Here is a 14,046-nt window from a genome sequence, read left to right on the forward strand (position 1 = left end):
AGAGAAGCTGCTGGAGTTTGAGGTCTTCAGCATTACATCTAGTCTGTTAATTTGGGCTTCTTCCGCGCTCGTGTTAGGATTTTCATAAAGCGTTCTTTGGTTTGCGTTGCGTATGTCGGCCTACATCATCGACACGGCCTGTTTCCGGCTATTAGGAGCAATTCATATATTGGGCACTGCGTTTCGACTTTTTTATTAGACCACAGTAAAAAAATTCACTCACAGAAGTCCCTTTCTTTCATGGCTACAAACACGAAGAATTCTGTCGTAAGTAAAACGAATGCGCAAGCCAAAATGACGATGGGGCGAAGTCATAAGCATGGCCCTGTGGCCCAATGGATAAGGCATCTGACTACGAATCAGGGGATTCCAGGTTCGACTCCTGGCAGGGTCGCACTGTCGCATTTCGGCTGCATGGTCTACTGTGTAACGCGCGCGCACGTTCTGGCGTAATGCGTTGATAAACGGAATGTACGCAGACATATTGGAAAGTAATATCACGCACTTAGTATCGTCGCCTTTGTTAGCATTCATGTAAGTTACCATCCACTCGCTACAGTCGCTCTCCATCCTACGGCTAAATCAACAGCCGTGATTTTTACTATGTCGCCGTCCATCCGTACGCGGTGACAGTTGTAAGCTTTACAGTAACGTGACATGCTCCACAAGCAGTTACGGTGTGTGGACGATGCCTATCATGGCAACGCTTGTTCTTTATCGCTTCTCGGCCTAATGGCTAAGATCAAGTGTAGTATCTGTTCTTATCAGTTTAATATCTGGTAGGCCATTCTCTGAATGGTCAGTATATTAATCTGATTTTTGGCCTTGGGTCATGGAGGTGGATTCATTCACGCCGTGACCACGGGTTGCCTTGGTGTTGCACTATTACCGATGGCGGCCCACATAAGCAATAAAAGAATAATAGCAGTCCTCTTTCCGACGGCACTCTGCATAGTCTACGGCGGGAACAAAACGCGTACACTGGGGGAGAATACAGCCTATGCCCCGCGACACGGCAGTTTATAACACACTCAAGCCACAAGCATTAACAAACTTTGAAGGGTACCCTCATGCTACGGTGCAGTTCCAACTCATACTTACCTGACGGGGAAGTAAAGACTGATCAATGAGGGTTTTCTTCCAGAGTGAGGCTCTTGCATTGCACTACGCTTGGGCTGACCTCTGCGATTACTGCAAACGTCAGTAACTCGACCGTACAATTTCTGGTAGTGGGGGCCTGCGTCCGCGCTCGCCCCCTCCTTAAGTCAAAATGAATGAGCTTAGAAAAGTTGCGCGGCCAAATGTCGGTGGTGACTTAAACGCTAAGGTAAAACCTCGCTTGGCTGTTACGAAACGTGATTGCGATATAAGTCCTCGGAAGGCGGCGGAATTTTATTTTATTTGCCATTCCGTCAGGGTTATTGGATGATCGGCAATAGATCGAGTTTGTATGCATTTGAAAGCTCTTTTTTCTCGTACTATCACCTGAAAATGTCGTAGGAAAATGTCATAGGAAACACTTTCAACAACCGCCACGTTCCTTAATTGTTATAACAAGAAATATATCACAGCAAATGAAAATGAAAAGCCTACGACACCGGGAGTTCCCAGGCGGTCCCCCATCCAAGTACTATCCCGGCCCGACGATGCTTAACTTCCGTGATCAGACGAGAACGGGTGTGTTCATCGTGGTATGGCCGTAGACATTAGTAGGTGCAAATACGTGCAATTTATTTTGACGTTGTGATCAAATTTTTTTATTTAATTTCTTTGAGTTACTTAGGACAAGGCGTATGCATGGATTATCTATTAGACTTTAAGGTTATAGTTTTGTGAAAAAAACAATGTTTTTTTAAAGATGTGTGGCTATAAAAATAGCCGTTGTTTTCTGAGTGTAGCGGTTTACTTCTTCTGTCCTTTGTCGTTCTTCTTTGGGAGTAAGACAGCTTGAATGTTTGGCAAAACACCACCAGCTGCAATGGTTACACCGCTCAAAAGTTTGTTTAATTCTTCATCATTACGAACAGCCAATTGTAAATGTCTTGGAATAATCCTAGCTTTTTTGTTGTCTCTTGCTGCGTTACCAGCCAACTCCAATATCTCAGCAGATAAATATTCCAAGACGGCTGCTAAGTAAACTGGTGCTCCAGATCCAATTCGGTTAGCATAGTGCCCTCTACGAAGGAATCTATGCACTCTACCGACTGGAAATTGAAGTCCAGCTCTTGAGGATCTTGTCTTGGCTTTAGCCTTAGCTTTTCCACCTTTTCCACGTCCAGACATAACTGCGATTTGATTTGTAAGTTAATACAAAAACGTACGAATATTTAACGTAAGTGTTAACGAAATAAACTTTACTCGTTTTTTCATCATAAAAATAGGATCGAAATCATGTTTTTTTAACCAATCATAATTAAGTATTAAACAAAAGATTTTTTTTTTAACCAATTAAATTGCGTATCGGCGTTTTCGGATCGAATTCGATCCGATTTTTTTACTTATAAACAAAAAGTTTTGACTTGCAGTTTAATGCTTATTTACAAGTTAAGTAGCAAAAATTTTTAACCATGTCTGACGCAGCAGCTAAAGGAGGAAAACAGGCACCTAAAGTAGCCAAGAAAGGTGAAAAAAGAGCCGGCAAAAAAGGAGGAAAGATTGGTGGAACTGGTGAAAAGAAACGCAAGAGAAAGAGAAAGGAAAGTTATGCTATTTACATCTACAATGTTTTGAAACAAGTTCACCCAGATGTCGGAGTTTCAAGCAAAGCTATGAGCATCATGAACTCATTTGTCAACGACATCTTTGAGCGCATTGCTTCCGAAGCTTCGCGTTTGGCTCTTCAAAACAAAAAGTCGACCATCTCTTCTCGTGAAATTCAAACCGCAGTACGTCTTCTCTTGCCTGGAGAACTTGCAAAACACGCAGTCAGTGAAGGAACAAAAGCCGTCACAAAATACACAAGCAGCAAGTAAACCAACGTCTACCAAACACAAACGGTCTTTTTTAAGACCACACATCTTTAAAAAAACATTTACTTGGCGTCACTACAAGTTAACCGAAGTTAATAAAACTTCTAAATAATGTGCTTAAGAACACTAGCCTACATTTAAAATACTTCCCCATGTGTGTGTGGATTAGCTTCACTTTTCATACGTATTATTAGCTGTAATTGCAGAAAAGACAAGTACATTGATCCATGTTATTGCTTACATTTAACTTAACCCAGCTTTTCACGGAAACACTCCCAGGCAAATTAACCCTACAAAGTATTTCTAAATTTTTTTTGTGTCATATATGACATAGTATCGTATAGCAATAAATGTAACTGTGACAAGACTTTACACATTGTGTAATTTGGAAGCGTGCACAAAGTAATGTTTTAAAAGATTTGTGGCTATAAAAATAGCCGTTTTTGTTGAGCAATGACAACGCTTAACCTCCGAATCCGTAAAGAGTTCTTCCTTGACGTTTTAAGGCATAAACAACATCCATAGCGGTAACGGTCTTGCGTTTAGCGTGCTCTGTGTAGGTTACAGCATCACGAATAACATTCTCTAAGAAAACCTTCAGTACACCTCTGGTTTCCTCATAGATAAGGCCAGAGATACGTTTGACACCACCTCGTCGAGCAAGACGCCGAATAGCAGGTTTTGTGATTCCCTGAATGTTATCACGAAGAATTTTTCGGTGACGTTTAGCACCTCCTTTTCCCAATCCTTTACCTCCTTTTCCGCGTCCAGACATATTGATATAGTTGCGTACAGAACGAGTACAAAAACAACGTTTGAGTTAACAGAATTCAGACAGCTTTAAAAAGAGGCCATAAAATTACCTACTGCTCGTGGAAACACCCTAATTAACCAATAGAGTTGCGTCATTACAAAATGTTCCGAACATTTTGTACATTTTTTTAAGTAAAACTGTAGTTTTTTTAAAAATTCGTGGTCTTAATGTTTCAGTAAGGCAATAAATTTGGCATCGTTGGAATTCGCCAAACCTTCTGCTACTTACTAAAAAAAAAAAAAGTCAAAAGCTTTTGTGTATCAGAAGATACAGCCGTTTTCCCGTAGCCAAAAAACACAGATTTTATAAAAATGTTAAAGTAATGAGCGTAATGTCATTATGCAGCCAATCAGAAATTACTTTCTTAGCACCAATCAAATGGTTTGTTTTGAACCTTAGCTGTCAATCAATATGAGAAATAAAACTTTGGCGCGATAGTGCATTTTAGACCGTCTTGTGTATCCGTACTACATCGACTTCTTAAAATATGGCTCGTACAAAGCAAACTGCACGTAAATCTACTGGAGGAAAGGCTCCACGAAAACAACTCGCCACTAAAGCTGCGAGGAAAAGCGCACCAGCTACTGGAGGAGTGAAAAAACCACATCGTTACAGACCTGGTACAGTTGCTCTCAGAGAAATCAGAAGATACCAGAAGTCAACCGAGCTCTTGATCCGCAAGTTGCCTTTCCAGCGTCTTGTGCGAGAAATTGCTCAGGACTTCAAAACAGATCTGCGATTCCAGAGCACAGCCGTTATGGCTCTGCAAGAGGCTTCTGAAGCGTACCTTGTTGGCTTGTTCGAGGATACTAACTTGTGTGCCATTCACGCAAAACGAGTTACAATCATGCCTAAAGACATCCAGTTGGCAAGAAGAATTCGTGGGGAACGTGCCTAAGCATCTTACCAAACAAAAAACGGCTATTTTTATAGCCACACATCCATAAAAAATATTACGGCTAGCTTTTTATATCAAACTTTGTCCTGCTTTCTGTTTAAATTTTATGCTACATAAAAATTTTATGCTACATAAAGTTTGACAATGTTAAAAATATGAAGGGCAAGAAAAGTAAAAGCAAGAAAATAAGAAATTTAAAAACGAAAATACTTAAACTTAGGGAATCTAATCTTAAATTTACTCTTTTTTAACTGTTTAAGTGACTTAAACAAGTTTAACTTTGTACCAAGATAATGTTTTTTTGTAAATGTGTGGCTATAAAAATAGCCGTTTGTTAATGTAATAGCCAGATACACACAAATTATTTTTTTGCGGTCTTCTTTGCTGCCTTTTTGGGAGTCTTTTTGACCTTCTTTGCTGCAGGTTTTTTAGCAACAGGCTTCTTTGTGGGTTTCTTAGCTGCTGGTTTCTTAGCCGAGGCTTTCTTTGTGGCAGGCTTCTTTGCTGCTTTCTTTGGCGTGCTCTTCTTTGCTGGCTTCTTTTTTGGTGTACTTTTCTTTGCAGTAGGCTTCTTTGCCGTTGGCTTTTTTGCTGCGGCCTTTTTCTTAGGTTTTTCTTTTTTTACCTGACCTAGCTTGAATGATCCAGAAGCACCAGTGCCTTTAGTTTGAATCAAATCGCCTGATGTTACTCCTCGTTTAAGAGCCATTTTCAGATGATGATCTGAGTTTTCAGCAACTTTGTAATTTGCATGAATATATTTTGTAATAGCTTGGCGAGATGAACCACCGCGTTCCTTTAGGGTAGCGATAGCAGCCTTGATCATGTCCACATATTTAGGGTGATCAGCTGTCTTCTTTGCAGCAGGTTTCTTCTTGGGTGCGATTTTCTTTGGAGAAGCTGCTTCACTCATTTTTAATGTTTTCTTACAACAATCCAACGATAAACGATGCTTGTTATCACAGTAGAAGTATACTAAACATTACCGTGTAAATGAGATATAATTTAAGACGGTGCGAAGTATGCGGACGTAAAAGTACCACTCCCGGGAATTGATTTGGCGCGAAAACAGAAATGTGTGTTTCTGTACATCGTATAATGTCCGTTTTGGGTGCCGCGACTATGCGAAAGCATGTTAATTTTTATTTGTAGTACGACGCAATAGTCTGCAAGAGAAGCTGCTGGAGTTTGAGGTCTTCAGCATTACATCTAGTCTGTTAATTTGGGCTTCTTCCGCGCTCGTGTTAGGATTTTCATAAAGCGTTCTTTGGTTTGCGTTGCGTATGTCGGCCTACATCATCGACACGGCCTGTTTCCGGCTATTAGGAGCAATTCATATATTGGGCACTGCGTTTCGACTTTTTTATTAGACCACAGTAAAAAAATTCACTCACAGAAGTCCCTTTCTTTCATGGCTACAAACACGAAGAATTCTGTCGTAAGTAAAACGAATGCGCAAGCCAAAATGACGATGGGGCGAAGTCATAAGCATGGCCCTGTGGCCCAATGGATAAGGCATCTGACTACGAATCAGGGGATTCCAGGTTCGACTCCTGGCAGGGTCGCACTGTCGCATTTCGGCTGCATGGTCTACTGTGTAACGCGCGCGCACGTTCTGGCGTAATGCGTTGATAAACGGAATGTACGCAGACATATTGGAAAGTAATATCACGCACTTAGTATCGTCGCCTTTGTTAGCATTCATGTAAGTTACCATCCACTCGCTACAGTCGCTCTCCATCCTACGGCTAAATCAACAGCCGTGATTTTTACTATGTCGCCGTCCATCCGTACGCGGTGACAGTTGTAAGCTTTACAGTAACGTGACATGCTCCACAAGCAGTTACGGTGTGTGGACGATGCCTATCATGGCAACGCTTGTTCTTTATCGCTTCGCGGCCTAATGGCTAAGATCAAGTGTAGTATCTGTTCTTATCAGTTTAATATCTGGTAGGCCATTCTCTGAATGGTCAGTATATTAATCTGATTTTTGGCCTTGGGTCATGGAGGTGGATTCATTCACGCCGTGACCACGGGTTGCCTTGGTGTTGCACTATTACCGATGGCGGCCCACATAAGCAATAAAAGAATAATAGCAGTCCTCTTTCCGACGGCACTCTGCATAGTCTACGGCGGGAACAAAACGCGTACACTGGGGGAGAATACAGCCTATGCCCCGCGACACGGCAGTTTATAACACACTCAAGCCACAAGCATTAACAAACTTTGAAGGGTACCCTCATGCTACGGTGCAGTTCCAACTCATACTTACCTGACGGGGAAGTAAAGACTGATCAATGAGGGTTTTCTTCCAGAGTGAGGCTCTTGCATTGCACTACGCTTGGGCTGACCTCTGCGATTACTGCAAACGTCAGTAACTCGACCGTACAATTTCTGGTAGTGGGGGCCTGCGTCCGCGCTCGCCCCCTCCTTAAGTCAAAATGAATGAGCTTAGAAAAGTTGCGCGGCCAAATGTCGGTGGTGACTTAAACGCTAAGGTAAAACCTCGCTTGGCTGTTACGAAACGTGATTGCGATATAAGTCCTCGGAAGGCGGCGGAATTTTATTTTATTTGCCATTCCGTCAGGGTTATTGGATGATCGGCAATAGATCGAGTTTGTATGCATTTGAAAGCTCTTTTTTCTCGTACTATCACCTGAAAATGTCGTAGGAAAATGTCATAGGAAACACTTTCAACAACCGCCACGTTCCTTAATTGTTATAACAAGAAATATATCACAGCAAATGAAAATGAAAAGCCTACGACACCGGGAGTTCCCAGGCGGTCCCCCATCCAAGTACTATCCCGGCCCGACGATGCTTAACTTCCGTGATCAGACGAGAACGGGTGTGTTCATCGTGGTATGGCCGTAGACATTAGTAGGTGCAAATACGTGCAATTTATTTTGACGTTGTGATCAAATTTTTTTATTTAATTTCTTTGAGTTACTTAGGACAAGGCGTATGCATGGATTATCTATTAGACTTTAAGGTTATAGTTTTGTGAAAAAAACAATGTTTTTTTAAAGATGTGTGGCTATAAAAATAGCCGTTGTTTTCTGAGTGTAGCGGTTTACTTCTTCTGTCCTTTGTCGTTCTTCTTTGGGAGTAAGACAGCTTGAATGTTTGGCAAAACACCACCAGCTGCAATGGTTACACCGCTCAAAAGTTTGTTTAATTCTTCATCATTACGAACAGCCAATTGTAAATGTCTTGGAATAATCCTAGCTTTTTTGTTGTCTCTTGCTGCGTTACCAGCCAACTCCAATATCTCAGCAGATAAATATTCCAAGACGGCTGCTAAGTAAACTGGTGCTCCAGATCCAATTCGGTTAGCATAGTGCCCTCTACGAAGGAATCTATGCACTCTACCGACTGGAAATTGAAGTCCAGCTCTTGAGGATCTTGTCTTGGCTTTAGCCTTAGCTTTTCCACCTTTTCCACGTCCAGACATAACTGCGATTTGATTTGTAAGTTAATACAAAAACGTACGAATATTTAACGTAAGTGTTAACGAAATAAACTTTACTCGTTTTTTCATCATAAAAATAGGATCGAAATCATGTTTTTTTAACCAATCATAATTAAGTATTAAACAAAAGATTTTTTTTTTAACCAATTAAATTGCGTATCGGCGTTTTCGGATCGAATTCGATCCGATTTTTTTACTTATAAACAAAAAGACTTGCAGTTTAATGCTTATTTACAAGTTAAGTAGCAAAAATTTTTAACCATGTCTGACGCAGCAGCTAAAGGAGGAAAACAGGCACCTAAAGTAGCCAAGAAAGGTGAAAAAAGAGCCGGCAAAAAAGGAGGAAAGATTGGTGGAACTGGTGAAAAGAAACGCAAGAGAAAGAGAAAGGAAAGTTATGCTATTTACATCTACAATGTTTTGAAACAAGTTCACCCAGATGTCGGAGTTTCAAGCAAAGCTATGAGCATCATGAACTCATTTGTCAACGACATCTTTGAGCGCATTGCTTCCGAAGCTTCGCGTTTGGCTCTTCAAAACAAAAAGTCGACCATCTCTTCTCGTGAAATTCAAACCGCAGTACGTCTTCTCTTGCCTGGAGAACTTGCAAAACACGCAGTCAGTGAAGGAACAAAAGCCGTCACAAAATACACAAGCAGCAAGTAAACCAACGTCTACCAAACACAAACGGTCTTTTTTAAGACCACACATCTTTAAAAAAACATTTACTTGCCGTCACTACAAGTTAACCGAAGTTAATAAAACTTCTAAATAATGTGCTTAAGAACACTAGCCTACATTTAAAATACTTCCCCATGTGTGTGTGGATTAGCTTCACTTTTCATACGTATTATTAGCTGTACTTGCAGAAAAGACAAGTACATTGATCCATGTTATTGCTTACATTTAACTTAACCCAGCTTTTCACGGAAACACTCCCAGGCAAATTAACCCTACAAAGTATTTCTAAATTTCTTTTGTGTCATATATGACATAGTATCGTATAGCAATAAATGTAACTGTGACAAGACTTTACACATTGTGTAATTTGGAAGCGTGCACAAAGTAATGTTTTAAAAGATTTGTGGCTATAAAAATAGCCGTTTTTGTTGAGCAATGACAACGCTTAACCTCCGAATCCGTAAAGAGTTCTTCCTTGACGTTTTAAGGCATAAACAACATCCATAGCGGTAACGGTCTTGCGTTTAGCGTGCTCTGTGTAGGTTACAGCATCACGAATAACATTCTCTAAGAAAACCTTCAGTACACCTCTGGTTTCCTCATAGATAAGGCCAGAGATACGTTTGACACCACCTCGTCGAGCAAGACGCCGAATAGCAGGTTTTGTGATTCCCTGAATGTTATCACGAAGAATTTTTCGGTGACGTTTAGCACCTCCTTTTCCCAATCCTTTACCTCCTTTTCCGCGTCCAGACATATTGATATAGTTGCGTACAGAACGAGTACAAAAACAACGTTTGAGTTAACAGAATTCAGACAGCTTTAAAAAGAGGCCATAAAATTACCTACTGCTCGTGGAAACACCCTAATTAACCAATAGAGTTGCGTCATTACAAAATGTTCCGAACATTTTGTACATTTTTTTAAGTAAAACTGTAGTTTTTTTAAAAATTCGTGGTCTTAATGTTTCAGTAAGGCAATAAATTTGGCATCGTTGGAATTCGCCAAACCTTCTGCTACTTACTAAAAAAAAAAAAAGTCAAAAGCTTTTGTGTATCAGAAGATACAGCCGTTTTCCCGTAGCCAAAAAACACAGATTTTATAAAAATGTTAAAGTAATGAGCGTAATGTCATTATGCAGCCAATCAGAAATTACTTTCTTAGCACCAATCAAATGGTTTGTTTTGAACCTTAGCTGTCAATCAATATGAGAAATAAAACTTTGGCGCGATAGTGCATTTTAGACCGTCTTGTGTATCCGTACTACATCGACTTCTTAAAATATGGCTCGTACAAAGCAAACTGCACGTAAATCTACTGGAGGAAAGGCTCCACGAAAACAACTCGCCACTAAAGCTGCGAGGAAAAGCGCACCAGCTACTGGAGGAGTGAAAAAACCACATCGTTACAGACCTGGTACAGTTGCTCTCAGAGAAATCAGAAGATACCAGAAGTCAACCGAGCTCTTGATCCGCAAGTTGCCTTTCCAGCGTCTTGTGCGAGAAATTGCTCAGGACTTCAAAACAGATCTGCGATTCCAGACCACAGCCGTTATGGCTCTGCAAGAGGCTTCTGAAGCGTACCTTGTTGGCTTGTTCGAGGATACTAACTTGTGTGCCATTCACGCAAAACGAGTTACAATCATGCCTAAAGACATCCAGTTGGCAAGAAGAATTCGTGGGGAACGTGCCTAAGCATCTTACCAAACAAAAAACGGCTATTTTTATAGCCACACATCCATAAAAAATATTACGGCTAGCTTTTTTATATCAAACTTTGTCCTGCTTTCTGTTTAAATTTTATGCTACATAAAAATTTTATGCTACATAAAGTTTGACAATGTTAAAAATATGAAGGGCAAGAAAAGTAAAAGCAAGAAAATAAGAAATTTAAAAACGAAAATACTTAAACTTAGGGAATCTAATCTTAAATTTACTCTTTTTTAACTGTTTAAGTGACTTAAACAAGTTTAACTTTGTACCAAGATAATGTTTTTTTGTAAATGTGTGGCTATAAAAATAGCCGTTTGTTAATGTAATAGCCAGATACACACAAATTATTTTTTTGCGGTCTTCTTTGCTGCCTTTTTGGGAGTCTTTTTGACCTTCTTTGCTGCAGGTTTTTTAGCAACAGGCTTCTTTGTGGGTTTCTTAGCTGCTGGTTTCTTAGCCGAGGCTTTCTTTGTGGCAGGCTTCTTTGCTGCTTTCTTTGGCGTGCTCTTCTTTGCTGGCTTCTTTTTTGGTGTACTTTTCTTTGCAGTAGGCTTCTTTGCCGTTGGCTTTTTTGCTGCGGCCTTTTTCTTAGGTTTTTCTTTTTTTACCTGACCTAGCTTGAATGATCCAGAAGCACCAGTGCCTTTAGTTTGAATCAAATCGCCTGATGTTACTCCTCGTTTAAGAGCCATTTTCAGATGATGATCTGAGTTTTCAGCAACTTTGTAATTTGCATGAATATATTTTGTAATAGCTTGGCGAGATGAACCACCGCGTTCCTTTAGGGTAGCGATAGCAGCCTTGATCATGTCCACATATTTAGGGTGATCAGCTGTCTTCTTTGCAGCAGGTTTCTTCTTGGGTGCGATTTTCTTTGGAGAAGCTGCTTCACTCATTTTTAATGTTTTCTTACAACAATCCAACGATAAACGATGCTTGTTATCACAGTAGAAGTATACTAAACATTACCGTGTAAATGAGATATAATTTAAGACGGTGCGAAGTATGCGGACGTAAAAGTACCACTCCCGGGAATTGATTTGGCGCGAAAACAGAAATGTGTGTTTCTGTACATCGTATAATGTCCGTTTTGGGTGCCGCGACTATGCGAAAGCATGTTAATTTTTATTTGTAGTACGACGCAATAGTCTGCAAGAGAAGCTGCTGGAGTTTGAGGTCTTCAGCATTACATCTAGTCTGTTAATTTGGGCTTCTTCCGCGCTCGTGTTAGGATTTTCATAAAGCGTTCTTTGGTTTGCGTTGCGTATGTCGGCCTACATCATCGACACGGCCTGTTTCCGGCTATTAGGAGCAATTCATATATTGGGCACTGCGTTTCGACTTTTTTATTAGACCACAGTAAAAAAATTCACTCACAGAAGTCCCTTTCTTTCATGGCTACAAACACGAAGAATTCTGTCGTAAGTAAAACGAATGCGCAAGCCAAAATGACGATGGGGCGAAGTCATAAGCATGGCCCTGTGGCCCAATGGATAAGGCATCTGACTACGAATCAGGGGATTCCAGGTTCGACTCCTGGCAGGGTCGCACTGTCGCATTTCGGCTGCATGGTCTACTGTGTAACGCGCGCGCACGTTCTGGCGTAATGCGTTGATAAACGGAATGTACGCAGACATATTGGAAAGTAATATCACGCACTTAGTATCGTCGCCTTTGTTAGCATTCATGTAAGTTACCATCCACTCGCTACAGTCGCTCTCCATCCTACGGCTAAATCAACAGCCGTGATTTTTACTATGTCGCCGTCCATCCGTACGCGGTGACAGTTGTAAGCTTTACAGTAACGTGACATGCTCCACAAGCAGTTACGGTGTGTGGACGATGCCTATCATGGCAACGCTTGTTCTTTATCGCTTCTCGGCCTAATGGCTAAGATCAAGTGTAGTATCTGTTCTTATCAGTTTAATATCTGGTAGGCCATTCTCTGAATGGTCAGTATATTAATCTGATTTTTGGCCTTGGGTCATGGAGGTGGATTCATTCACGCCGTGACCACGGGTTGCCTTGGTGTTGCACTATTACCGATGGCGGCCCACATAAGCAATAAAAGAATAATAGCAGTCCTCTTTCCGACGGCACTCTGCATAGTCTACGGCGGGAACAAAACGCGTACACTGGGGGAGAATACAGCCTATGCCCCGCGACACGGCAGTTTATAACACACTCAAGCCACAAGCATTAACAAACTTTGAAGGGTACCCTCATGCTACGGTGCAGTTCCAACTCATACTTACCTGACGGGGAAGTAAAGACTGATCAATGAGGGTTTTCTTCCAGAGTGAGGCTCTTGCATTGCACTACGCTTGGGCTGACCTCTGCGATTACTGCAAACGTCAGTAACTCGACCGTACAATTTCTGGTAGTGGGGGCCTGCGTCCGCGCTCGCCCCCTCCTTAAGTCAAAATGAATGAGCTTAGAAAAGTTGCGCGGCCAAATGTCGGTGGTGACTTAAACGCTAAGGTAAAACCTCGCTTGGCTGTTACGAAACGTGATTGCGATATAAGTCCTCGGAAGGCGGCGGAATTTTATTTTATTTGCCATTCCGTCAGGGTTATTGGATGATCGGCAATAGATCGAGTTTGTATGCATTTGAAAGCTCTTTTTTCTCGTACTATCACCTGAAAATGTCGTAGGAAAATGTCATAGGAAACACTTTCAACAACCGCCACGTTCCTTAATTGTTATAACAAGAAATATATCACAGCAAATGAAAATGAAAAGCCTACGACACCGGGAGTTCCCAGGCGGTCCCCCATCCAAGTACTATCCCGGCCCGACGATGCTTAACTTCCGTGATCAGACGAGAACGGGTGTGTTCATCGTGGTATGGCCGTAGACATTAGTAGGTGCAAATACGTGCAATTTATTTTGACGTTGTGATCAAATTTTTTTATTTAATTTCTTTGAGTTACTTAGGACAAGGCGTATGCATGGATTATCTATTAGACTTTAAGGTTATAGTTTTGTGAAAAAAACAATGTTTTTTTAAAGATGTGTGGCTATAAAAATAGCCGTTGTTTTCTGAGTGTAGCGGTTTACTTCTTCTGTCCTTTGTCGTTCTTCTTTGGGAGTAAGACAGCTTGAATGTTTGGCAAAACACCACCAGCTGCAATGGTTACACCACTCAAAAGTTTGTTTAATTCTTCATCATTACGAACAGCCAATTGTAAATGTCTTGGAATAATCCTAGCTTTTTTGTTGTCTCTTGCTGCGTTACCAGCCAACTCCAATATCTCAGCAGATAAATATTCCAAGACGGCTGCTAAGTAAACTGGTGCTCCAGATCCAATTCGGTTAGCATAGTGCCCTCTACGAAGGAATCTATGCACTCTACCGACTGGAAATTGAAGTCCAGCTCTTGAGGATCTTGTCTTGGCTTTAGCCTTAGCTTTTCCACCTTTTCCACGTCCAGACATAACTGCGATTTGATTTGTAAGTTAATACAAAAACGTACGAATATTTAACGTAAGTGTTAACGA

The 14,046-nt window shown here is 41.1% G+C and overlaps 1 protein-coding gene and 12 non-coding genes across 13 annotated transcripts in view; 9 read left to right on the forward strand and 4 right to left on the reverse strand.

Annotated features, from left to right (window-relative positions):
- LOC130657764 (histone H1-delta-like) overlaps nt 1-14,046 on the reverse strand; it is a gene marked incomplete at its 5' end in the record, with an annotated part of 61,044 nt that overhangs the window by 2,801 nt on the left and 44,197 nt on the right. The gene's annotated exons all lie outside the window — the stretch shown is intronic.
- Nucleotides 322-394, forward strand: Trnar-acg (transfer RNA arginine (anticodon ACG)). Its single transcript has one exon. It is a non-coding gene; the product is annotated as a tRNA-Arg (tRNA).
- LOC130661252 (U2 spliceosomal RNA) lies at nt 717-908 on the forward strand. Its single transcript, XR_008988445.1, has one exon. It is a non-coding gene; the product is annotated as a U2 spliceosomal RNA (small nuclear RNA).
- LOC130660205 (U1 spliceosomal RNA) lies at nt 1,094-1,258 on the forward strand. The gene has a single exon (XR_008987406.1). It is a non-coding gene; the product is annotated as a U1 spliceosomal RNA (small nuclear RNA).
- On the reverse strand, nt 1,587-1,705 carry LOC130658248 (5S ribosomal RNA). Its single transcript, XR_008985465.1, has one exon. It is a non-coding gene; the product is annotated as a 5S ribosomal RNA (ribosomal RNA).
- Trnar-acg (transfer RNA arginine (anticodon ACG)) lies at nt 6,174-6,246 on the forward strand. Its single transcript has one exon. It is a non-coding gene; the product is annotated as a tRNA-Arg (tRNA).
- LOC130661499 (U2 spliceosomal RNA) lies at nt 6,569-6,760 on the forward strand. The gene has a single exon (XR_008988690.1). It is a non-coding gene; the product is annotated as a U2 spliceosomal RNA (small nuclear RNA).
- Nucleotides 6,946-7,110, forward strand: LOC130660206 (U1 spliceosomal RNA). The gene has a single exon (XR_008987407.1). It is a non-coding gene; the product is annotated as a U1 spliceosomal RNA (small nuclear RNA).
- LOC130658249 (5S ribosomal RNA) lies at nt 7,439-7,557 on the reverse strand. Its single transcript, XR_008985466.1, has one exon. It is a non-coding gene; the product is annotated as a 5S ribosomal RNA (ribosomal RNA).
- Nucleotides 12,022-12,094, forward strand: Trnar-acg (transfer RNA arginine (anticodon ACG)). The gene has a single exon. It is a non-coding gene; the product is annotated as a tRNA-Arg (tRNA).
- Nucleotides 12,417-12,608, forward strand: LOC130661253 (U2 spliceosomal RNA). Its single transcript, XR_008988446.1, has one exon. It is a non-coding gene; the product is annotated as a U2 spliceosomal RNA (small nuclear RNA).
- LOC130660207 (U1 spliceosomal RNA) lies at nt 12,794-12,958 on the forward strand. The gene has a single exon (XR_008987408.1). It is a non-coding gene; the product is annotated as a U1 spliceosomal RNA (small nuclear RNA).
- Nucleotides 13,287-13,405, reverse strand: LOC130658250 (5S ribosomal RNA). The gene has a single exon (XR_008985467.1). It is a non-coding gene; the product is annotated as a 5S ribosomal RNA (ribosomal RNA).

The sequence above is a fragment of the Hydractinia symbiolongicarpus genome, chromosome 9, assembly GCF_029227915.1.
Source record: "Hydractinia symbiolongicarpus strain clone_291-10 chromosome 9, HSymV2.1, whole genome shotgun sequence".
Classification (NCBI taxonomy): Eukaryota; Metazoa; Cnidaria; class Hydrozoa; order Anthoathecata; family Hydractiniidae; genus Hydractinia; species Hydractinia symbiolongicarpus.